General features: G+C 40.7%; 1 protein-coding gene across 3 annotated transcripts in view; it reads left to right on the top strand.

Moving 5' to 3' along the window:
• The window catches only part of ppfibp2b (PPFIA binding protein 2b), a 224,695-nt gene that overhangs the window by 31,249 nt on the left and 170,714 nt on the right, over positions 1-22,732 (top strand). The window lies entirely within an intron of this gene.

Raw genomic sequence — 22,732 nt, 5'->3', positions numbered from 1 at the left:
ATTTTACCATGGGTGGGACTCAGGCAGCTTTAAAGTTCTTGCTATTTTATTATCATTTTATCAGTGGCATAAAATGGTCTCAAAATAACAATGATATTGTTTATCGCAATTTTTTCTGGAACAATATTATCGTCCAGCAAAAGGAGCTATTGTGACAGGCCTATATTTAACAAAGCAAAAAATATAAAAATGATGGAAATCCATGATAATGTAACTTGTCTATTGTCACAGGATCTGTTCAGCCATTACCTGCCTCTCCCGTGGCTCTATCTGATCCATCCTCTGCTGACTCATCTTCTTCTCACAAATCTTTTCCCTAGTCTCTCTCTCTCTCTCTCTCTCTCTCTCTCTCTCTCTCTCTCTCTCTCTCTCTCTCTCTCTCTCTCTCTCTCTCTCTCTCTCTCTCTCTCTCTCTGTTGTCTGTGTGCTTGTCCATGTATGTGTTCTGGTTCTAGTTCTTTTCCCTACTTACATTATTCATCAGTGTTTCAAGCTATCTTCAGATCATCCCATCATCTCTGCTCAACCCCCTTCATCAGCTGCTTTACATCATGTCATATTTTTTTGTCATATAACAAGCAGAGCATAGATCGTTGGTATGGTGATGTAATGACCCTTCCTTCTTTTCTAGTTTCCTTGTTATTCAACACAGGGAGACAATGCTACTTCTTACACTGACCCATCCTTTTATAATGCTAGGTACACACCAGTAACCACCTAGAAACAATCTAGCAACCAGCTGGTACAACACAGCAACCATTTTTAGAACAAAAAAGCCCTAGCACTCCAACAAATGCCCGAGGACCCACCAGGTACACATTAGCAATGCCCTAGCAACCACATTGCAGCCTAGTCCCAGTGACTTGTGCTTTGTTAGCAAGCACCACTTATATTGTCTTCAGAAATTAACCTATTTTACAGAAATTCATCTTACCAATATGATTGCATGTTCTTTTAGTAGCAGTCTTCTTTTGTCCCTTAACAGGGAGTATTATGGAAGTGATATGGCCCTCCTCTTCATCTAAGAAAGATGACATATTAGTACAGTGAAAGTACCTAAGACTCAGATTCAGAGCACTCCACTTGTGTTTGTATTGCCTGGACTCATCCCAATAATCATATTTTCATATTTTAGTTCCAGTCTTTTGCCTCTTAACAGGGGCTCTGATTGTGTTCATGGGTTGCTCCTTTCCATCTGACAAAAAGACATATCAGTACAGTGAAATAGTAATAAAGTCTCAGTTTCAGAGCACATCATCATCATCATCATGTCTTGCCTCTGAAAATGGGAGCTTGTGGTGGGCTTGTGTGGCTTGTGTTTTTTTTTTTTTTACATCTATGTTGATTTTGTAGATGTGTCCATCATTTCTATCCTAATAACACTAACTCAACAGATTCACTGTGCAGATTATGGGCATGGTAGACGTAGCTTTACAGCACGGTCTATGGGGCATCAGAACATTAGCCACAGACAGGTTTCAATGGGTCTATTCTACAACTATTTATATAAAAGCTAAAGGTAGAGTAAACTAGAAATAGTTTAGCCAAAAATGTCTTTTATAATCCTTCCATTGAATTTCAAAGAAGGTCCTAGCTGTCTGCAGTTCAGAATTATGGCAGTATGGTAGGTCAAAGTTGAACCATGAAGGTGCCAGCTCCTCTCTCAACACTAGGCAGAGGTTATTGACCCTTCTGAAAAACATTTGGATTTATATTAGCCTAAATTACTGTACTACAAGCCATTACAATTCACTTATTCACTTCAGTTGTCTTCCACTTTCAAATAAATTTGTATGTTTACAATATTACAAGGTGGGTAGGCTTTGCCATCAATATTGATGCTAGACCCTTGTGTAATATTTCTTAATTAATTGACTATTTGAAAGGCTTGTAATACAATAGTTTAGGAAAAAGTAAATGTCCAACTGTTTTTCAGAGGGGTCAATTACCCCTGTCTAGTGTCAAGTGTCACTGAGGGTTTTTTCAAACCTTTTCAACATGAATAGCTGTAAACATCTGATAACAGAGGAGCTGGCCTGCTAAGCCAAGATCAGCTGAAACATATGCTGTTTACACCTAGATACACACAAAGTTTGTTAAAAACGAGAAAAATACCGGTAATGGAATGAAGTCAAAACTACACTAGTAAGGTCATGTGTATCTTATCTGCATCAGAGAAAGATGACCCTAGACAGTGAAAGAGTACTGAAGTCAGAGTGAGAACATGGCTCTTGTTTACACTGCCTGGACTTACCCCCATCATCATCACTCTCATCGTCACCATCATCATTGTGTCTTTTAGTTGCAGTCTTCTTTCTTCTCTCAACAGTGGGTCTTCTGGTGCACCTCCCCATCTATGAAAGATGATATGTTAGTACAACTTCTAAAATCTGCATCAGAGAAAGATTTTAATAGTATAATGAAACAGCCCAGGGTCCTGGTCAGAAAGCACGTTTAACAACTAAACTCAAAGTCTTGATATGTAGTAGGCTGTAGCCTACATTACATTTCAAATATATTTGTTCAGTTTTAACTTGACAAAACACAGTGGCCAGCAACTGAAGATGAAAATGTATCAATGAAAGACAGAGAGACATCATTTTAGGACCACAATCTGATCCAAAAATCGTTTGTTAGGTGGTTTGCACTTGAAAGTGCGTCAAGGTTAAAATAGAGTATATTCTAAATTTTAGACATCTATTTGGCACAGTCACTGAAAGGCTTTTAAAACTCGTTCAGACTATACACAGCTTATTTAAAAAACTCACTTTCAAACTATATTCTGCACCAAGATCCTGCTCACTCAGAAATATTAACCTATAATCTCCAAAATTATAGAAATGATGTTCCATCAGCGTGACCATTCACATCATGAGTGATAGAGATGATTATTCATTGATCCTACGTGTCTAACGCTTCATGACGATTTTTACCATTTAAACTGAGATTACACATTTGGCCATGTGCATTAAACATTTTAATGAAACTGCTCTAACAAACTCACAGCTGTGTGCACAGAGTGACAGTGTTAAAAAACAGCAGGGATGACCTGCAGAGGTTTTAATCTGAGCTGACTTTATGCTGTTTAATATTTGAATTTAAGGCCAAAAACCGCTGTTCAATGAACTGACTGACAGTGCATAAAAGCGGCGACTTTAGATAGTCCTGAGTAACAAACTTATATCCAACCAGGGTTAATATTCTGACAGTAAAACTTGGCTAATTAATGCGCTTAATCTGCAATTTTTGTAAAGACTTTCTTTTCTTGCCCATCAAACATACTTAAATATCAGTGAAGACTTAGGCTACTTTTATCACACAAACATACAGTATATTACTTACCATCATTAGTTTCCAGTTGTCTGTCTGCATGTGATGGCCCTCCCTCTTTGGCTCCTCTCGAACGCTTGGTGGCTTCATGTCCTTTATCTATGAAAATGTCAGAAATAATTATTTAAATAGATTGATAGATATTGTTTCATTGATTAATTGATTGATGGCTTTATTTATCTCCGATAGGAAATTTCATTGTGGCAGCAGCGATAAACATAACTCATGTAAAAGACAAACATAAATTACAAAAATGTACACAGTGCGTTGTGTGTTAATTACAAAATATATGCATATACCAAAAAATATAATACGAATTAGAATAAAAAAGTAGAATAATAAAAATGTATTAATATTAATTTACATACCAAAGACCACAAAGTCCAGTGTTTTCAGAGTCCTTCCTTTAAGGGACTCTGCTCCATGCTCCATCGCGAACAGAAGTTTTCCAACCTTGGCCACCTGAAAGGTTTTGTCTGTTTGGCGATAATATTCACAGTGGACTCTAATGTCATGTCCCATAAAATCAGCAACTTGTTCCAATTCTTGATTATCAAGGTCCAGAAGCTGGCGTAAGGTAGCAACATGCTTTCTTAACTTAGTTGACCTAAGCAGTTCTGGGTTGCTTGCCTTGCTCTCTTCAGCATATTTCCTCAGGCAGTCACACTCACGAATATTGGTTGTTGTACCAAGCCTCGCAAACAGAAATGGGTTGTCATCAAGTATGCCAACTTTCTTCCGTTTTTCAATCATGAAATCAAGAGAGGTTTTTGTGCGCTCAAGAAGTAGAACAGGCACTTTTCTACCTCTCTTTCCACATGTCACTATCCGTGTCAGCCTGTGGTTTCATATATGTCCTTGTTTACAGGGCCAGTGTCTGCTTTTAGATACGTCTCCAACGTTAAACGCGATGCTTCTCCATCACGCTTCTTATTGAATACTATTATTTGTGCGAAAAGGCTCTCACTTAACTTTTTATATGCTGCGGTACTCACACACTATCAACTCAGCCTTTGCCTCATCCTCAATTTCCTCCGTTGCTCCATTGTACTATGAGCATTAGCAGACACATAACTGGACCAAGAGTTATCAAGCAACTCCTTAAACTTCTTGGCCTTCTTCTCAGTCAAAGTATCTGACATCATCAAACAATGTCCAATCCAGGTTTCCGTTGCCCCTTTGAGAGAAAAATCCAAGTTTTACTGCAGTAGATGGCTTTCCATATTCACTGGTGTCTGAGCTGTAGTTTGACACCCTCCTGGCTGCTTTAATTGCCAGCTGAAAATGTGCTGGATCACATATATCTTTAAGACTTTTGACACGCTTGTCAATCTCCTTGGCAGCCACACCAAGCGTCCCTGTTCTCTCATCTTTTGTGCAATGTATCTATGTTGAGATTGTTCACGGCCCTTTCTAGCAAATAATGCATCTCCGTATGTACATATCATCTCATCGCTTCTGATGTGAGAGGTTACATTATCTTGCAACATATTATGAATGAGCGTTTGAATTCCTTCAGATGATTCCTTGATTTGAAGGAGTTGTGAGGAAACTTTTTGTACTCCTTTTCTTTTGCCTTTCTCCCTTTCTTGCCATCTTCAAATTGGACTTCTTACAATATAAACAATAATGGGTTCAATTGCTCAGCTAGCTGATTTGACTTGGCTTTGGTTTCTTGGTTCTCCGCTTCCAGGACCTCATGTTAACTGAATGATGGTGTTGATGAGGGGTGGTAGTCTTTGTCGGGTCCACCAGGGCTTATAGATAACCCTGTCTCTACAAGGAGCACATCATGTTCACCTGATGACGGGTGATGTTCTTGGTTGGATCCACTGTGGCTGGATAACTCTGTCTCTTCAAGGAGCACATCATGTTCACCTGATGAGGGGCGATGTTTTTGGTTGGATCCACTGTGGCTGGATAACTCTGTCTCTTCAAGGAGCACATCATGTTCACCTGATGAGGGGTGATGTTTTTGGTCGGATCCACTATGGCTGGATAACTCTGTCTCTTCAAGGAGCACATCATGTTCACCTGATGAGGGTCGATGTTCTTGGTTGGATCCACTGCGGCTTGACAACTCTGTCTCTTCAAGGAGCACATCATGTTCACCTGATGAGGGGCGATGTTCTTGGTTGGATCCATTGGCTGGATAACTCTGTCTCTTCAAAAAGCACATCATGTTCACCTGATGAGGGGCGATGTTCTTGGTTCGATCCGCTGTGGCTTGACAACTCTGTCTCTTCAAGGAGCACATCATGTTTACCTGATGAGGGCCGATATTTTTGGTTGGATCCACTATGGCTGGATAACTCTGTCTCTTCAAGGAGCACATCATGTTCACCTGATGAGGGCCAATGTTCTTTGTTGGATCCACTGCGTCTGCATAAGTCCGGCTTGGAGGGCAAACCAAAATGGTTGTTATTCACTCATCAAATCCCTTTTTTTCTAAATGATGCAGATAAGTTACAGGGTGAATTAGTGTGAAAACTCTCACCATACAATTAAACGCATAAATCATCTGCCTGAGAGGACAACCTCAGTATCCCTGTCACTTGTATGTCTGATCTAAACAACTACAAGTGGCATGTTACATTTTGCTGGACCCCTCCGGTTGTGAACACCTGTCTGAAGTCAGTAGATCAGAAAACCATGCTGACACTGAGCTGACAGAGAGCAGTGTGTTCGCTGTGCTAATAAATTGAATAATATATACACACAGTATATCATGCTTAAAAACTACTGCTATTCCTTTCTTTCCGTTTTACGCCGAAAGTGTAACACCGCTGCAGCAGCAAAAGAGAGGGAGAAGGCGTAGGAGAACATTGCTGGTCGGGTCAGTGCGTACGTTTAAATATAGTCCTTTGCAATATCACAGGGGAAACTGCTTGAGTGGGAGCCTATTCATTTATTTAATTTAGGTGCATTCCCACGGGGGTTAGGGTTAGGGTCCGTAAGTGGCTGTTTTATACATTGTGTAAAAAACTCCCATTTGCCCAAAAATGCAGCGCAAAACACAATATCTGCTGGGATGTGAGAGCATGACTGCAGTTGTTAATGTTGGAAATGTAAGGATGGATTAGTAAAACTAAGAGTTTCCCTCATGTCAGGGTTAACAGACTCAGAGTTTTCACTAAACCGGCTTTGTGAAATGGATATATATATGTGGCAGGTTATCTTACAGATGTATGTTCACTTACTTTAACTTTACCTGAGAAGGACCTTCTGCGGCTGAAATAATTCCAGTCATATCCAAATCAGATAAAATACTTGAGGGAAAATACAGCAGTGTGCCAGTGTTTTTTGTAATTTACTAGTATTTAATAGTGGTATTTACTATTATATGTATTTTCTTTTCATGCCACTTTCTAATTCTACTCCACTACATGTCAGAGGGAAATATTGTACTTTTTACTTCACTACATTTATCTGACAGCTTACTAGTTACTTTACGTTTGGAATGTTGGTAGGACACTACAAGCATTATGAATGTGTCATTTTGGGCTCAGAGTAATTGTGACAGTATTCCGCACTATTTACAGAATATTTACAAACCAAACAATCAATTGATTAGTGGAGAAAATAATCAGCAGACTGATCCATAATGAAAGCATTCATTAGTTGCAGTCTGATACAAAATAGTTCAAAATTAGCTCCAGCTAAAAACTACAACAGTGAAATCCTCCTTTTACATTAATCATGAGGAATACCTATCAAATGTTATAATATACAATAGTATAACAGTCACAGGGGACATTTTTCTGCTTTAGTACTGTTATTTTAAATACTTAAACTACCTTTTTTTTCGGATTATAAGTCGCAGTTTTTTTCATAGTTTGGCCGGGGCTGCGACTTATACTCTTGAGCGACTTGTGTGAAATTATTAACACATTACCATAACATATTAAATAGTAGCCCGGGCTATTATTGATCTAAGTTACGTAAGAGACTAGGCATATATCAGCAATCGTCACACACACACGTCAATCAATCAAAATTCGGCGGGGGCGGGTCAGGGCAGAAGTGCATTGTGAAAAAAAAGATGCTACCTGCTACTTCCGTACCTATGAGTTGGCGGAGTTGTTCAGAAGTGACACAGAGTAAGAAGAGTTCATTGGATTTAGTGATTAGGAGTGACAGATTGTTTGGTAAACGTATAGCATGTTCTATATGTTATAGTTATTTGAATGACTCTTACCGTAATATGTTCCGTTAACATACCAGGCACGTTCTCAGTTCGTTGTTTATGCGTCATATAACGTACACTTATTCAGCCTGTTGTTCTCTATTCTATTTTTATTTTAAATTGCCTTTCAAGATGAAATGTCTACTCTTGATGTTGGATTTTATCAAATAAATTTCCCCCAAAAATGCGATTTATACTCTAGTACGACTTATATATAATTTTTCCTTCTTTATTATGCATTTTCGGCTAGTGAGACTTATACTCCGGAGAGACTTTTAATCCGAGAAATACGGTACATTTTCCAGATAAAACTTAGATTATTTTACTGTACTTAAGTACTTTGTCCACCACTGTATTTGACATATTATATCCCACCCCGTTCTTTTTACCTGTTGAAATACCTTTAAAACGCTAATACAACTAATAAAAAGCAATTTTGCACCTGCCAAAAAGTGATTGCAGATCCTACTTTATGACTAAAATATTATTTCTGCCTCAAAACTTGATTTCACTCTTTTCACACTTTTTGGCAGGTGCCGGCAGGAATATTTACTGTAATATTCCTACAGTAACTCAGTTGTCTAGGGAAATCAGTTATAGTACCTGAATTTAGCAATATTAACATTTAAGCAGTTATTTAGTTAGCACTGTCGCCTCACAGCGAGAAGGTTCCAGGTTCGCATCCCGGCCTGGGCCTTTCTGTGTGGAGTTTGCATGTTCTCCCCGTGTCTGCGTGGGTTTCCTCCGGGTTCTCCGGTTTCCTCCCACAATCCAAAGACATGCACGTGTTAGGTTAATTGATGACTACAAAATTGCCCTTAGGTGTGAATGGTTGTCTGTCGCTGTTTATCTCTATGTGCCCTGCTATAGACTGGCGTCCTGTCCAGGGTGTACCCCGCCTCACGCCCGAGCTGGGATCGGCTCCAGCCCCTCCGCGACCCCGACCCCGACCCCGGGATAAGCGGTTGAAGATGAATGAATGAACTTGTGATAATGCGTTTTTATTGCTAAAGAAGGCCTATGATTTAAAATAACTTTAATAATAATAATAAATGTATTAATAACCAATGCCTGACTGACACAGCTAAAACAACTGACTGCATTCGAATATCATGTCATGTAGTTAATATCCTAATGTTGAAACATCAGTATTTAGCCTTTTCCTCCAGTCACACAATAATAAAATAGTAGCTTTTTACAACAAAGTGGGTTAATAGCATTTTTCATTACAGGGAGCAACCAAACATGCAAATTAAATCAAATTAACTTTACTTACCTGGACTTTTGCATATCTTGTTTCACACTGCTGGTGGTGAATCCGTAAAATTTCCAATCTTCTGTTAAATCTCTCCATGTGGGATTGAAAGAGACGCAGACGGTTTCATAATTCCACCAGACTTGACCCAAATGACCTCTACATGCACTCTCTGCAAAGTTGCATGCATGGCTCTGATTGGCTTATTTGCTGATGGGCCATTAAGGGGAGTGGGGAGGGGTGGCAGAGCCAGCTCCAGCAGACATGCAGGTACAAGTTTGTTTACCCTTTCCCTGCTCTAAGTTTGGAGAACAAAAATTGGGTGACAAAAGCTTTTAAAACCATGTCACAAATCCACATATCCAATCTTGAAATACAGAAGAGGCTGAAATGATCACGAAACATCTGAAAATGAATGTTGATAATAATAATAATAATAATAATAAAAACGTTCAAGGAAAGGTAAATTCACACTTCAGACACCTTCTACCTTTTGTTCTATTTCTGCCTCTGTATTCAATACCTGTCTGTTTATCTTTGACTCTTCATTTGTCTCCCCTGCCAAAGTGTAATTTTGTAAAATTATTATCGTCTTCTTTATTTCATCTTTGTGTTTGAGTTTGCATCCTTTTGAATTTAAATTGTAGAAATGTCACAAACGGCACATAAACTTAAGCTAAATGTGTTTTATAAAATTATATATTAATAACACTATAAATCACCTCATAATTATGCTACAGGTTTGTGTTGTTGTTACATTTAGGCCCACTGTAATTACCAAATGACATACATGCAGATGGGGGACAAATATAGGAAAAAGCTGAATAGAAGAGTGTAGAAAAAGTATCATATGAAGATGCTTCCATGCACCAGGACTCACTGAATGTTTTGGTGAGAATGAAAATGATGTGCATAAAATGTTAGGCCTTTACAGTCGCCAGATCTCAACCCAGGTTCACACATGGGGAAGATTTTAGACCAGAGTGTAAGCAAATGCTCTCCACAACCATCTCTATAACCCCAAATTATATAATATAAACTTTAATCTTTAGATCTCTTTAGTGATGTCTATGACTGTTTCTGATTCTATATGTTCCCCCTAGTTTTGACTATACTCAGATGATAGCTAAAGTCAATAGCCCTCCATAACAGATGTTCCCATGGCCTTAGCTATGTTTCACTTGTTTCAATTGATGACTGGTGGTGGTGATCATGAGGAGGAAAAGGATGAAGAGGAGGAGGCCAGTCAGGGGGATACAGTTATACAGTAAAAGGTACAAGTGCAGTTTGCAGGGCTGGAGAGAGTTTGGCTTCGCTGTAGCTATTCTGTTGCTACCATACAGTCTATAAACACTACTGTAGATGGAAAACCATACAGTCTATAGACTCTACTGTTGAAGTAAAACTATACAGTCTATAAACACTACTGTTGAAGTCAAACCATACAGTCTATAAACACTACTGTTGAAGTCAAACCATAAAGTCTATCAACACTACTGTAGATATAAACCATACAGTCTATAAACACTGCTGTTGATATAAACCATACAGTCTATAAGCACTACTGTAGATATAAACCATACAGTCTATAGACACTACTGTAGACATAAACCATACAGTCTATAAACACTACTGTAGATATAAAACCATATGGAGCATGGAGTGAGCTGAAATGGCGCCGAAGATTTGACGCTTTGAAATGCGCTAATGATGCCTGGCATATAAGACAAAAAAATATAAACTCTCCCATTCTGTTAAAAAGGTCCTGTGTTCAAGGCGAACTCGACACAAATTGTTTACTCAAAAGATCTTGTCCCTTCTGGGAAACTTTGAGGTATTTTCATCTAACGTTCACGTGAAAGTAATGTATTCAACTCAAGCGAAGCGAACACGCACATTAAAAAAAATAACACAAACACAAACTTCGCTTTGAACGTAAGAGCCGCATGAAACCAGGCAAAGAGCCGCAGGTTGGCCAGGCCTGCCATAGACACTACTGTTGATGTAAAATCACACAGTCTATAGACACTACTGTTGATGTAAAACCATACAGCCTATAAACACTACTGTTGATGTAAAACCATACAGTCTATAGACACTACTGTAGATATAAAACCATACAGTCTATAGACAATACTGTAGATATAAAACCATACAGTCTATAGACACTACTGTTGATGTAAACCATACAGTCTATAGACACTACTGTAGATATAAAACCATACAGTCTAAAGACACTACTGTAGATATAAAACCATACAGTCTATAGACACTACTGTAGATATAAAACCATACAGTCTATAGACACTACTGTAGATATAAAACCATAGTCTCTAGAAACTTCTGTAGATTCGATGAAAGGACTAGATGGTACAATCCCAGGGACTATGCATGGCAGGGGCGTCCTCCTCCCCGAGCCAACCTTGCGCCTGACCGCATACCTGAGTGGAAAAGGAGTTGCTGCTTTACAGCCATGCTTAGCCCTGGGACACATCTTCAGTTGTGTCCTCAGATCATGGGGTGTTTCGGCCAATTATCACAAGACACCCTCAGCTGAGGCAGGCCCACCGCAGGTTGATCAGACCTGGGTGTGTGTCCCAGGGTTAAGCATTTGGCTTAGCCGCCCAGATGGTGTCGCACCTCTTCATCCACAGCCAATGGCTCGTTCTCTCTGCAGTGTTGGCCAGCTCTTTGATGGCCTGTCTGAGTGTGACCCCTGATTCCGACCTCCCTAAGGAGCTTCGCTGTCGAGCTGGCCACAAAACCCCTACAACCGACCTCCACCGGGCGCACCCTCGCCTTCCAGCCCCTGTCCTCTGCCTCAGCCGCTAGGTTGGAGTAGCGAAGTTTCTCGCGTTCATGCGCTTCTTCAACAGCATCCTCCCAAGGAACTGTCAGCTCAATGATGTAAACGAGCTTGCAGGTGTTGGACCATAGGACAAGGTCTGGACGTAGGGTGGTCATTGCGATCTCCGGGGGGAAAATGAGCCTCCGATCCAGGTCCGCCTGCATTTTCCAGTCTTTGGCTGCATTTAGCGGGCCCAGGTCAGAGTGTGAAGCCCTTGCCCTCTGCTTTTCCCCTTCCCGAACGAACACTGGAAGGTGTTGCCGCACATCGTGGTTGTTGGTGGGCAGGGCATTGATGGAGACCCTCTTGCACTCAAGCTTATCAGCTAGACACCTGAGGACCTGGTTGTGTCTCCACGTATATCTGCCTTGAGTGAGGCTGGTTTTACAGCCCAACATGATGTGCTTAAGTGTTGCTGGGGTCGTACACAGGGGGCACACAGGGTCCTTTCCAAACCACTGTTGCAGGTTTATGGGAGATGGTAGCACATTGTATGTTGCTCGAACGATGAAGCTCAATCGGTTGGATTCCATGCCCCAGAGTTCGCTCCATGTCAGCTTCTTCTTCTCAACACCCTCCCACCTCATCCAGCGGCCCTGTTTGGCTTGTGCTACAGCTTTGGATCGTCTGGATGCTTCCTCCTCTCGACGCACGTCCTCTGCGACCATGGTTCGTCGCTCGGTGGTAGATGCCTTTCGCCACAGAGGAGTTACAGCTCCAAGGCCAAAACCTGCTCTGCCTTGCTGGACATGGCCCACTACATCACTGTGGAGAAGAGCAGTCTTGGCCTGTAGGACAGCTGTGGCTGGGGTCCACTTCCTCGCCGTTGCCAAGGTGGGAGGGGCACCTCTCACTACAGGATTCTTCAACCACGCTGGAGATGGGCAGTGACAAGGCTCCGTCACTGTAGAGTCCAACACTGCTGAAGCACCTTGGGAGGCCGAGCCACTTCCTTACATGGGAGTTCACCAGCCTTTCCAAGCGAGTAGCGTGGCATATAGAGACCTCATACATGGTCAACGGCCATTGGAGTCTGGGTAACAACCCAAACTGAAAGCACCAGAGCTTCAGTTTCCCTGGTAGTGCAGTGTTGTTGATCTGCCTAAGGCCGTTGGCTGTGTCCTGCTTCAGTTGTTCAATTTGCTGGGTGTCTCTGAGGTCTGCATTATACCATCGCCCAAGGCTCTTGATGGGCTTCTCTAGGAGTGTAGGAATTGGTTCACCGCTGATGTGAAACCGCTCACCCGTCAGTTGGCCTTTAACAATGGAGATCCTGCGTGACTTGCTTGGTTTGAAGTCCATTCGAGCCCACCAATGTTTTCCTGGAGTTTCTGCAGCAAGCGTCTCGTGCATGGTTTTGTTGTTGTTACGACGGTCATGTCGTCCATATAGGCTCTAAAAGGCGGAAGACGCAGGCCACTCTTGGTCCTCTCTCCTCCCGCTACCATGCAGGATGCCCGTATGACCAACTCCATTGCCATGACGAAGGCCAGAGGAGAAATTGTGCAGCCCGCCATGATGCCGATTTCCAGATGCTGCCAGGCGGTGGTGTTGCCCTCAGATGTTACACAAAACTGGAGATCTTGGAAGTAGCTTTTGACCAATTTTGTGATGTGGCCTGGTACACCAAAGTAGTTGAAGGCCGTCCACAAGGTCTTGTGAGGGACTGACCCAAAGGCGTTGGCGAGGTCTAGGAAGAACCACATGTAGATCTCTCCCTTCCTTTTTTGCAGCTTGTATCTGGTGCCATATCATATTGGCGTGCTCCAAGCATCCTGAGAAACCCCGAATCCCGGCTTTCTGCACTGATGTATCAACAAAGTTGTTTCTTTGGAGGAATGCAGAGTCTTTGGGCAATGACACTAAAGAAAATCTTCCCCTCATAACATATAATACCATGCAGTCCATAAACACTACTGTAGATAGGAAACCATACAGTCTATAGACACTGCTGTTAATATAAAACCATACAGTCTATAAACACTACTGTTGATGTAAAACCATACAGTCTATAGACACTACTGTTGATACAAAATCATACAGTCTATAGACACTACTGTTGATATAAAATCATACAGTCTATAGACACTACTGTAGATATAAAATCATACAGTCTATAAACACTACTGTTGATGTAAAACCATACAGTCTATAAACACTACTGTTGATGTAAAACCATACAGTCTATAGACACTACTGTAGATATAAAACCATACAGTCTATAGACAATACTGTAGATATAAAACCATACAGTCTATAGACACTATTGTTTATATAAACCATACAGGCTATAGACACTACTGTAGATATAAATCCATACAGTCTATAAACACTACTGTAGATAGAAAACCATAGAGTCTATAGACATTGCTGTTGATAGAAAACCCATACAGTCTATAGACACTACTGTAGATATAAAACCATACAGTATATAAACACTACTGTAGAGAGAAAACCATACAGTCTATAGACACTGCTGTTGATAGAAAAACCATACAGTCTATAGACACTACTGTAGATATAAAACCATACAGTCTATAGACAATACTGTAGATATAAAACCATACAGTCTATAGACACTACTGTTGATGTAAACCATACAGTCTATAGACACTACTGTAGATAGAAAACCATACAGTCTATAGACACTGCTGTTGATAGAAAAACCATACAGTCTATAGACACTACTGTAGATATAAAACCATACAGTCTATAGACACTGCTGTTGATATAAACCATACAGTCTATAGACACTACTGTTGATATAAAATCATACAGTCTATAGACACTACTATTGATATAAACCATACAGTCTATAGACACTACTGTTGATATAAAACCATACAGTCTATAGACACTACTGTACTACATTACTGTAAGCCCCACAGCTAGTGGGCATTTGTGCTGTGAAGTGGTGAAACGAGTAATGCCTTTCTTTACCTCCATAAAACCTCTGACTTTTCAGGCTTTTTTTTAGTAGGAGATGATTTGTGGCAATTTAAAATAAAAATGAGGACAGAGAGTGTAAGATACTTGCCACAGCTGCATTTTTAGTTGTGACAAAATGGCAAAAATACAGTTTTATTTACCCGCTTTTACAGGTGACATGGTACCAGTTACACTATTTGACAATTTCAAAAATCTAATTTGACAGGAATCATCATGGACTCCTATGTAAGCACATGGCCTTGGTGTAAACATTTCCACCTATTTTTATAATTATGATGAATTTTCAATGTTTTCCTGGGGTTATCATTTCACATGTAAACCTTAGCATCTGGCCAAGTCAAATTATATTTTAGATAGAGTTACTAACCTTGGTATGCAGCAGTTAAGGTCATCAGGGGTCCTTCTCTGTGATGTAATGTTTGTTACGTGGTCTCTAATATTAACAAAATGGCCCCTTCGAATGGGGGTGACACCCCCCTGACACTTCAGGAAGTTGGCTTTACTGACATGATTCCCCAAATAAAGTAAAGTATTCAGAACAATAGTGTCCCATTACTTTTAGTATTAAATAGTTCTAATGTAAGATTATGCCAAAGTAGTTGATATGGTGTTTTATTGAGAATCTTTCTTTTTTTTAAATCAAGTTCAAAATTGATCAAAACTACACATTTGAGACAAGGTCCTCAAAAGAAAGATGTATGCAAGTAATTTGTAAAAAAAATTTCAAATGTGAATCCTTTTTAAATTTAACTGAACCATATGGACACTAGACATAACCTCATGTTATTGAGCCAAAACATATTCAATTGGTATATAGTGAGTTAAATGTAACTCAAAAAACAATATGTTGAAAAGCCATTAGAAATTATAAATGTCTAGTACAAAAATGTTCATAACATCCCTTTTTATACCTCTGAACATAACATAACAGCACAGGATTATATGCTTAGCAGTTCTGGGATCATTTGGGCGCAGTAGCAGTATAGGCCTGCGGGGGAGCCAAAGAGCAAAAGAGTGTAAACACACAGGTGAACAATGCTCATTTTTGATAAAAAAGTGAGGACTTTTTAGGAAAAACAGAGCGTAGCGTCTACATAGCCTTAGTAGGGAATTTAGATAGAACCACAGTGAGGACCTGCCAAAATGTCCTCACTTCCCAAAAATGACCTCACTTTGTTGGTTAAAAACTTGCAGCGATCCTCACAATGTCGCAAGTACACGAACACACACACGCACACACACACACACACACACACACACACGGTCACACGCAGACAGAGGCTCTGTTGTCACAGTGCTGTTAAACAGAGTCAGAGTCATCTGAATTGTACTGTAACCCTCTGTCCCTACAAGACTAGTCCAGAGCCATTCATAATTATAAAACACTCATGCATCAGCAAACACGTGATTTGACTGCTGTTTTGGAAAATGGTGACCGTGCCAGAGTTGTGATGACGGTATGGTACTGTCAGTCCATTGCCTGTGTTGTGTATATAACAGAGCATAACACAAGGATGAGTGCCTTGAAGTAAAGATGTCAAAGAAAGAATGACAAGGGAAGATGTGTATTAGTCAGGTTCATGTGTACAAAAAAGTACTTTTGTGGGAATGTTTGGGGATTTATTGACATATACATTTTTGGAATCTGCAGACTTTTGGGAATCCAAAAACCAATGTTGCCACTTGTACAGGCATTTTCATAAAATACAGAATTTCAGCTACCTTGGCCTCTATACAACCTAAAAACTCAATTAAATGGCAATCATATGTTTTGTTGGTCAAGGAATACAATGGTGTCCTCAAAATTGTGCTCAGAATCGTGATGTTGTGCCCACCATAGGCCGGTAACAGTCAGGAAAGCTCAAAACCCCAAAACTTGAATTTCACTGAAGCAATCTTTACCAACTAATGGATTTATCAAACAGTCCAAAACAATATGAAAGTATATACAAGGGGACTGAGGGGCTTGACCTTTACAAGACCAGATCTGGAGAGTGAGTCCTAGGATGGGTCTGTTGTCTCTCAGTGATTGAGTATGGAGACAGTTGCTGACAATGTTCTTGGATAAAAGAAACTGGATATTAATGAATGACTGGTCAATAGAGACAGGGAATGGCTCATTTCACTAGAAAAAAAACTCATGCATGGAATAGCATGTAATGCTCCTGCTTTCTCTTGTCCTAGTGCTTTCCAGTTCAGCTCACTCTCCACAGTACCCAACGCCATATGGATTGCACTATTTCGACAGAGATTTTTGTATTGTGCAACAGCCAGAACTAAGACATCTGTATCTGAGCTGAAAATGACCATCCGTGCTTTGGGCCAGCGCTGTGCTGCAGATGCTGCTAAGCATATCATTAGTGTGTCAGCCTCCTTGTGGTTGTTTTCTTCAAAACACATTTTGTGGCGATTGCTTCTTGTGCAGCCTGATGCCGATGTGACGAACAGCCTGAGAGAGTTTGCGTTGTGGTTTAGGAGTGCTTGTGCAAGGTACTCAGTTAGATCAGCTTTGGTCTTTTCATGAGATAGGAACAGTGTCATCGGTATATGTTTGATGGTTTTATCATCAATCTGGTATTGATTGGGATCTTTGCCTTGTTGTCGTTTCTCCCTTGTTTTCTGTTTCAGTAATACAGCTTTAAAGGGGTCGAACACCACAAAAACCTCATCAAACTCTGCTGGCAGCATTAAGAGTCTGTCGGCCGGCGGGGGCTTCAGGGAAGTATAACAACATCTCCCTCTGCAGCAACATGTAGCTTGCATACAGACACACAAGCTGCATACCCACAGAAAGCCGAGAATCTCTTCTACACGCTCATATAAACCATTCGTATGACCAACAAACACAGTTACAACACAGAGCAATCAAACAATGCAATCCTATTTATTTTTTAATTTTTTTCTTCAAAAACTGTTTTCTCTTAGACCCAAAATGACATTTAAATGAAATGAAATGAATTTTACCATTTGGTACCTAAGAAATCTCAAATGGCACTAATGGTGCCAAATTGTGCCAAACTTGAGGACGCCTATATTTCTTTACTAAAGCCTCTATAATTTTTTCTCTGCTTTATTTCAGCAGCATCAAACTTCTCACAGCACCTACATATCCCCCCACTGTCCTAGAGACTGCAACCGATGTGCAGTTTTAAGGGCATCTTTCACAGTCCATAGATGTACAGAGTTCATTTGTCAGTTCATTTAGTGTCTGCAACATTTTGGGCAGTTATTTCACCAACTGGGAATTGGCTAAACACTACTAATATCTCGGCTAGGCAAGAACAAATGTTACAAAACAAAATCTAAACATGACAATGGCACTATACAAAATACATAATAAACATTGTGTCTCAGCTACTCTTCAGGTTAGTGAGAACAGAAGTGTTAGTTGTGTAAATGTGTTAGGGTGAGACACAGATGAGGTGCAGCTGTCAGTTGCATGAGGACAGGTGTATGACTGGTGTGTCAATCATAAAATGTGTCCTAAACTAGTGTTACTAGTGGGATTATGACAAAATACAAGGAGCTGATCCAAAAGTATTTGCAAAGTTCGTACAAGGTGTTAAGTCCAATTACAATTTGGGTCTTATTGAGTTTGCTGCAGCTGCTAACAAATCAAAGTTTACCAATTTAACTGTAAGAAAAGTAAGGCTGCTGAGCTTGCATTAATCTTACTATCAGTACAGATGGACTGTTACCTACAGAACCGAGAGGAGTGGATTCTGGAGCTCTGTTGTTTGAAGTTCTTCTTCACTTGTGGCTCAGGGCTGTAACACTGCCTGTAGCCGTGTACAGAAAGACACTCAGAGGCGCTGTCACTGTCGGATTCTGAGCTGCGGTCAGAGATGCTGTGGTCATCATCTGAGCAGTGGTTTGGCAGGTCATTATGCTGGGCCAGAATCTCATAATATGGCCTTCTACAGCTCCTGCTCTGGGCATGACTATCCCGTGGCAGCTGGCAGACATGGCGTTTACGCTCTGCGTCCCTATGCTGTCTCCCCCCCCCCCCCCCCCCCCCTTTCGATCTATTCTGAGGGTGGGGTTCTGAGACCGAAGGTCTGTGTGACCTGACGGTATTTGAGCTGCTGGAAGCAGATGTTGTTTCCCTTGCTTTGCAATTGACAACAGTTTCCCAAGCCACCTGTGCTATTTTTCTAACCTCGTTAAGAGAGAGGATATCTTTTCTTGTCTCAAGAATAATGTGCGTACGTATACAAGGACGAAGATTCTGCAAGTACAGGGACTTAAAGGTTGGGTTCTCTTCTAAGCGTATGTATTCTTTCCCTGAAAGTATACATGTCTCAAACGTCTATAGTAGTCTCTGGGACTCTCTTGACGGGAATGTTTAATTTGACCAGCTGCAAACAAAGAAGTGATTTCGTCTGCAGTAGAAGAGAATTCTTCTGTCAGTGCATGACGGAGCTCATTGTAGTCATTTCTGACTCTGACAGGTTGAGACTGTATAACTTTGTGGACAGCTTTTGAGCTGGTTTTCCACACAAGTTTAACTTTCTCTCTCTGTGTTGCATTGGGCAGGTCAATTAGATTTTGATTAAATTCCCTAAAATGATCCTCAATGTTATGATCGCAGTTTTCTGGATCAAACACGTCCATATCTTTAGCTAGAAGTTCAAGCTCTTCAAGGCGGGGACATTGTGAGGTCAACGTTTGTGAAGGCAAGACTATGCTAGCTCTGTCATCACTCTCTAAGTGATGCAGTGAGGAGGTAGAGCAGGACTAAACTTCCCTGGTCTGCTCTGGAGGGGCGTTAATCTCTCATTGAGGGAGAAGTTTGAAAAGCCAGAATCAGCGTGGCTGAATGACTTTGGTGGGGCAAGAGCTTCAGATCTAAGCCCTAACAATTCCTTTTTGTGGGAGAAGAGCTGTGACTCTGCTAAGTGCAAATCTTCTAAATAACGCAGGACTTTGTGAACATCACTAATGAGACTAGCATTTTGAGCTTTAAGGGATTCTATCTCCTTTTCTAATGCCGTTTTGCTCTGACAGACAATGTTAGTTTGCCGGTGAAAGTTCAGGAGCAAACATCTCAACACTGACCCTTTAGATGTGTCGCTGAGAAGTGATTCTATTTATTTACTGCACTCACTTAAGTTCAATGTGTTAATGAACTCAGGGTAGCCAGGTTTAAGGCTCTGTGGTAGGGAATAAATGAAATTCTCTACACGTGGGTTCTCCATTGTTTAAAAATGGAAGGTGAGATTAAACTTGTTGTCTAGTACAACAATGCAATTGTTTTGGCTCTGGTGTTGCTTGGCAGACACCTTTTGATGTGACTTGGGCAGTACACTAGCCTAAAACAACAGTAAATCTGATCTACACTATGTGGGTAGCTTGCTTCCTGCACGGGGAGGGGCAACTACAGCACCATGTGATTCTGGGACCAGAATTTACACTAACTGAGATGCAGGGCCGTCAGTCAGGGAATTATATCTGTAAAGTACTACTCAAGCTGAGACACATGGAAGAAACAGCTGGGTATGTAACTTTATTTCACAGGGGCTGGTAGCACACTGTTGCTGTATCTATCTCCACTCAGGTTGAAATGCAAGGCAGTTCCAACAGTTCATGCTCTCTGGTTCATAGGGCCGGGGGCACGCTATGAGTTAAGGGGAAGGAGCACTTAATTTAGCAACAACTTATGACAAGACTCATTAGATTGCATTGAATATGTGATATTCCAATGCTAAACCAAACTTGAACAGCTAGCAGCAATAGCAAAATCTTAAGGGTAACTATCAGGCTTACAGAGGTTATCAATAGTCTCAAATTGCTTTAGCTAAATTTGAAGAATTAATCAAATAACACCAATTTATACATGTTTGTAAGTACAGCTGGATGTCTACTCCTGTGGAAGACAAGTGGAGTTCAATGGAACGACTTTGGAAAATTTTGGATGAAAATCCAAAAATTGTAAAATGTCCAAAAATATGACTAATATTAATATCACACAATTATGAATTATTGCCAACAGCCAGCATAACTAAGCCTCACACAGGGCACCAATGTAGGTACTTTAGGTTTAATTGGATCAATAGTGTGACCATCATATCGTCATATCTTAAAGAACTAATAGTACCACATCACCCAACTAGATCTCTGCGCTCTGAGAATGCTGGGCTACTCGTCGTTCCTAGAGTCTCCAAAAGTAGAATGGGAGGCAGAGCCTCCAGCTACCAAGCTCCTCTCCTGTGGAACAAACTCCCAAATGTTATTCAGGAGGCAGACACTGTCCCCTTATTTAAAAGTAAACTTAAAACTTTCCTTTTTGATAAAGCTTACAGCTAGGGCTTACGATGAGACTTTATTCTGCTTAATTATGCTGCTATAGGCCTAGTCTGCCGGGGGATAATACTTTTCCTGATACTCTGATCTTCTCTCCTCTCTGTCTGTATCATTCATGTCTCATCAGTGCAATTCAGCTTCTTCCCCGGAGCCGTTTGTGCTTTGTCGTCTCGCAGGTCTCTGCTGATCGTGGTGGTGCCTGCTGCCGTGGTCCTGCATGACGCTTCCTGCTGCTATTATCACTGTTACTCATATATACTATCAGTAGTTTAATAAACTATAAAATTTGTAGCTGTATTGTAGCTGCTATTGCCACTACTCATCATTGATCATGTTTGCCACCATAACTATTATCATTTTCATATTCTGTCACCTTCGCTGTGCTTGTTTATACTATTCTGTTGTATTAACTGTCTTAACATATACGTTATATTAACATTACTATAAATATTATAGTTACTGTTAGGCTTTGCTTGCATCTCTGGAAGTGTGTCTGTCTGTCTCACTCTGTCCATCTGTGTGTCTTTTCTCTCTTTCTCTCTCCTTTTCTTCCTCCCCAACCGGTCAAGACAGATGGCCGTCCTCCACAGAGCTGGGTCTGTCTGACGTTCCTGCCTGTTATAGGGAAGGTTTTCGTTGCCACCGTACTCTACAGAGGAATTGTTGGGTCTATGTAAATCATAAATAAGTCATTGAGTGTGGTCTTTACCTACTCTGTAAAGTGTCCTGAGATAACTTTGGTTATGATTCGACACTATAAATAAAATTGAATTGAATTGAATTGAACCATCAAATGAAATATTTAATAAAGAAAATTAATAAAGAAAAGTTAGTAAAAATGCATAACTTTAATTCATTAAAAACTTCACACGGAGAACCAATCAAATGTAGGGCCTTGACTCACGTTCAGATTATGAGATTTATTATTCTCAATAAACTTATCGTTAATCAAGTAAATATTAGTTATCACCAATAATTATCAAAGATAATAATAAAAATTACTCTAGTCAAACCAGAGTTCCTCGGGCCACCACCGTCATAGACGGAGTGACAACTAATATTAAAGTCTCATTAAATATATTACAACTACTAATTAAGGGTTGAACACAGATAAATGTAATAGTTTAATTATTTGATGTAGTTAACATTTAAGTTACACACAGCACCAGCAGCCTGAGGATCTCAGGAGTTCTTATTCAAGTTAAAACAAAGTTACAGTTCTATCTAGCCGTTCATAAAGTCCTATAACATGTAGTAATGCCCAGTTGGTGATTATTTACCAGTCCATGAGATGGGAGATAAGTTGCGTTGCTTGATGCCAGTGGCTGGTTGAAGAAAGGAAGCTGGTTGAAGAAAGGTTCTTGTCTTGGTTGTTGCTCTTAGGCAAACGAGGACTCAGATCGCTCTTTGTTCTGCTCAGTTGAGTGGATAACCTGTTGGTTAACGTTTGCTGGTGATCCTACGCCATAGGCCAGGGCCGAGGGCACAGCGGGCAGCTGGTCTCCTGGATCCGCAGGAGCGCGTCGAGTTGAGTGTGAGAGAAGAGTCCAATAGAGAGGGAATGGGTGTCCTACACTTTTATAGGCCCTGGTGATGTCATCGCCAGAGGTCAAGTCAGCCAATGAACAGTTTGGGGGTCCCATGGAGAATCACACCTGGGTGTGATTTGTGGGGGAGAAGGCATGGCAGGCCTTTGTTTGTGACCATGCCCTCAGAAACAAAGGCAGCCAGGCTTGGGCCTAGTCGTCCCTTTTGCCTGAGCAGGCAGAGGCCTTCTCATACTTAAACTGAAAGTTCACGTTAATCCAGAAATGAACAATCATCTTTGGTGTGTTGGTTGCACCTACACAGGTGATGTCCA

The sequence above is a fragment of the Echiichthys vipera genome (assembly GCF_963691815.1).
Source record: "Echiichthys vipera genome assembly, chromosome: 7".
NCBI classification, from domain to species: domain Eukaryota; kingdom Metazoa; phylum Chordata; class Actinopteri; order Perciformes; family Trachinidae; genus Echiichthys; species Echiichthys vipera.
Note: the sequence above shows the minus strand (reverse complement) of the source record. Positions and strands in the feature narration are given on the sequence as shown.